The sequence below is a fragment of the Sorex araneus genome, chromosome 6 (genome assembly GCF_027595985.1).
Source record: "Sorex araneus isolate mSorAra2 chromosome 6, mSorAra2.pri, whole genome shotgun sequence".
In the NCBI taxonomy this organism is placed as follows: Eukaryota; Metazoa; Chordata; class Mammalia; order Eulipotyphla; family Soricidae; genus Sorex; species Sorex araneus.
Window position 1 is genome coordinate 105,570,627 of NC_073307.1, and position 4,639 is coordinate 105,575,265.

Genomic DNA, 4,639 nt, shown 5'->3' on the forward strand with positions numbered 1-4,639 from the left:
CTATCCTGTAATTTTTTTATTTGAACATGTCATTCATTAATAAAGTGCTTACTATGAGTTCACATAATGTGTGTGTGCTGCAACCTATAATTGTTTTTTATTTGAACATCTGTCATTCATTAATAGAGTGTTTACTTTTCTATGTTCCATGGTTTTACAGTGTTTCCATTAGGACAAATTCTTGCTTATCATTTTCACTGCTTGCAATAGAAAATGAGGCCTTACTACAGCTCTCTTCCCCCAATGCTTACAAAAAAAGACCAGTATTGAGGTATTGAAGAAATAACACGGCCACTGACAAAATATGAAGAAATACTAGGATACTTTTAACACTTTTGTTTATTATTTATGTATGGGAGTAAGGTCTTTCACTGATGAATGTATGAGTCCTCAGTGGTAATATTAGTTACCCAGAAAGACCATCATTTATCAATTTTAGAAAAACTATTAAGTATTATGTAGTAGAGGGAAGTTTTTTATGTCTAGTGTGTCTGAACTCAAATATTCTCTCCACATTCTAACAGCGTAATGTTGAATAATATGTCATTTATTTTCTTAAAATAATAACATTAGGAAAAGTGTACCACATTTGCTGGTATTATGACAGAATAGTTGTTATGTACAAAGCACTTGTATCTGAAATGAATAATAAAATTTCCTATAATTACTGGAGAACTGGAGCGATAGCTCAGCAGGTAGGGCATTTGCCTTGCATGCGGCTGACCTGGGTTTGATTCCTCCATACCTCTTAGAGCCTGGCAAGCTGCCAAGAGTATCCCGCCTGCACGGCAGAGTCTGTCAAGCTACCCATGGTGTATGTCAAAAACAGTAACAAAATCAGTAACAACAAGTCTCACAATGGAGATGTTACTGGTCCCGCTCGAGCCAATCGATGAACAATGGGATGACAGAGCTACAGTGCTATACTTACTGGAACATATCTCTTGTATCAGTGTCTCACAAAACTGCTTTTTTACCTTCAGTAATTCTACGATTACTTTTAACCAAAGCTTAGTTTTAGATTCCAGAAAGATTAGTGTTGCAATCAACTACATTAGATTGCCCTGGGTAAATAAGTGTGCGCACATGTGTGTGTGCATAATTATATGTCTATGTGCATATGTAAGTATCACAGAATCACATTATAATTCTACTTAATCTTTGCAATTATGCTTTGACCAAAAATTTCATTTGCCAAAAAAAAAAAAATAAAATCCTGAAATTTACTTGGTGCAATATTGTTGAAGTTGAGCAACTGTGTTTAACACGCCAACTATCATGCTAACCATTATCCAGTATGATTTTTCAGCTTTTACTTTTGCAGGGTTAGGTTACATTCAACATTTTAACTCATTTTGTTTGGAGATACAAAGATGAAGGACTGTGAGATAGTGTAGGAGATAAAGGACTTGTCTTGCACATGTGAGCAACCTCAACTTGCTTCCTGGCACTGCATGTGGGCGGGAGTCATGGCTGAGCACGGAACCAGGATTAGCCCCTAGTACTATCGTGTGTGAACCACTCTCTTCCCTTCACAGGGAAAATAACAGAAAACACAATGATTTCTTTTTTTGCTCTTTAGGCCACCCCTGGCAATGCTCAGGGGTTACTCCTGGCTCTGCATTCAGGAATTACGACTGACAGTGCTCAGAGACCATATGGGATGCTGGGGATAAAACCCTGATCTACCACATACAACTCAAATTCCCTACCTACTATACAATCACTTCAACCCAAAAATATGATTGAAGAATTATTATCTTTAAATTTTTTTCATTAAATAAATATTTATATCTTCTCCTTCCACTATCTTTATAATTCAATTTTATTGAAAGTTAATTTTAAATGAGCTTTATCCAGATTACTCTTTCAGTCATGTTTTAAGAATTAGAATTAAAATTGTGTGACTTAATACCATGATGTAGAAAAATGTTTCCTTTTTCTTCATTTCCCTGGTCAGCTTTACTTTGTAATGTAAGGTGGTGACCCAAAGTTAACAGAAAAGCAGGTGGCTGCTAGCAGCTGGGAAGCAGGATGAGACACTCCAAGGATGTAGGGACAAGATGCTCGGAGAAAACCTGAGTCCAAATAATGTCGCCATCACATATTGATTTTTTCAGCTGCCAAGTAGAAAATTCTTTAACTATTCAAGGCTAACCATGAGTGTCTGGCTTCTGTACTGTAATTGTGCTTACTTGCTTTAGCTAATGACAAAGTTGATTGATGTAGCCAGGCAGAGTGCAATAAGAAATGTTTAAAACTTTGCTTGGACTTTGGTTTAGAGCTGTTCTTTGCATTGAGACATTCTTAGGCTCTGCAGCCCGTACAGGTTAATAAAGGCTCTTCAATGGGCAAACAAGTGCACTTGAGACTTCTTGGGTGAGTTCTCACCCCACAGCAGTAGGAATGTCAAGATTTTCAGAAATGAAAACCAAAACAAAAATCCCTATTCTTCTTCAGTGAGGAAGAGTGTGTGTGTGTGTGTGGGGGGGGGGGTTGGGGAATATATCTTCATTTAACTTGTTGAGATCCTTTTGGAATTGTTACTACCAAATCTTCCCAACCTAATTCAATCTAGTGGAAACAGTGGAGCCAGAGAGATAGCTCAAGCAGTAGAGCACCTGGCTAGAATGTGTGAGGCCGTGAGTTGGAGTCCTGCCTCCCATGTCCTAGTGGAGCACTGTCAAGACTGGCACCAGTGCTCTTGGTCACCATTGGGTCACCAGTGCTCTTGGTCACCATTGGGTCATGACCCTTATATAAAGTTAAAATATTTTTATGCCTTTTTATAAAGAATTAAAGGGGGGTTGGAGAAATAGTAGAGAGGGTAAGATGCTTAGCTTGCATGCAGCAATCCCCCCAGGTTGAATCCTAGCACCCCATTTGGTCTCCCAAGTCTACCAGGATAGAGCCAGAAGAAAGCCCTGAGCAGGGTCCGCTGAGGCCCAGAACTGAAAAGGGCAGGGGATAGGGCGGGGAGGAGTGAGCTTTTTGGTCTGTTTTCATTCATGATAATTCGTAGGAATTTACAACTTCCCCATCTTAGATTTTTTAACATAACAGATTCTGAGGTAGATGGTTTGTGTATGTACATTTGTGTGTATGTGCATATGCATAATTATGTCTAATCCCTTACTAAGGACACTTTGAGAAATTGACCTAAACTTCACATAGAACCCCTGCCACCCTGTCACCCAATTGCTGTAATTTCCAAGGTTCTTACTTATTGTGAACTTCTCTACTGAATTCCTTTTTTTTCATTTTGGATCACACCCAGTGATGCTCAGGGGTTACTCCTGGCTCTGCCCTCAGGAATTACTCCTGGCGGTGCTGGGGGAACATATGGGATGCCCGGATCAAAAGCAGGTTGGCCACGTGCAAGGCAAATGCCCTTCCCGCTGTGCTATCTCTCCTGCCCTTGTGCTGAATCATTAGCCAAATATTCTTCAGGGTTATTCACCTTTACACATCCTAGGATGACCATTTTCCAATTCAGGACGAGGTACCTAGCTACAAAGAAATAAGTTCCTGAATTTATATGAAAACTAGAAAAGATGCTCATACCAAGGGGCTCCCAGTCTTCAGCGTGATCCCTGGATTAGATGAGCTATGCTCTAAAGTATATATATGACTGATGTTTATTTCATTTACAGTCTCCTCTAAGTAAACTGTGAGGGAAACTTTCTTGCATTCAAAGCGGTGAATAGATAAACAAGTGTGAATTTGCTCTAAACAAAACCACTTAGAGGATTTTCTCTTTCTCATGTCTGACCTTTGAGTAACAGTCATACCATTTTGTCTTTTGGGGCAGATGTATATCCACAGGGAAATATTTAGACTCAGAAGTCTATCAGAGCACAAAAGATCCACTACCCTGGACGAACATTTCTTTACCATGTGTAAATGCCTAGATCTCGCCCCAGCTCGTGACCAGTTTTGTTTGCACATTTGCCATCTTCAGTGGAATAACGACATGATGTACACTCATTAATGGGATTGCACAAACTTAACTTTTTCTCTCACTGAAAATACTGTGAAATCTCTTTCTCCCTGCTGTTCTTTCCGTGTTGCCCAAACTTAAGATATTCTTAATTTCAGCACCACAACTACGACTTCCTTTTGTGGTGCTACCTTTCAGTTCAGATAACTCATTGCCTCTGTAGGAAAGAGAAACAGTTGTTTTCCCCTCAGAGTTGCTTTGTCATTAAGACTGCAGATATCAGAAGCAGCACATTTATTTTTTTACAGGTCTCTAGGAATACTCAGCGTCCCAGTGAACCCTCTTGCAGTATGGAACTAAGACTTCTGTCCTCTGCTGGTGAGATTGGTTCCAGTGGTGCCTGGTGCCACTAATAGCACCTGGCTGTGTCCCGGTAGCATGTTATAATCAGATCAAAGACAGACTTTCTTCTTCAAGACTTATGTACTCCCCTGCTTCTTTGAGTTTTTTTTCTGGCCCCTAACAGGACAGTTTTAGTAGCTTTTTTTTTTTTTTTTTTTTGCTTTTTGGGTCACACCCGGTGATGCACAGGGGTTACTCCTGTCTCTACACTCAGGAATTTCCCCTGGCGGTGCTCAGGGGACCATATGGGATGCTGGAAATCAAACCCGGGTCAGCTGCATGTAAGGCAAATGCCTT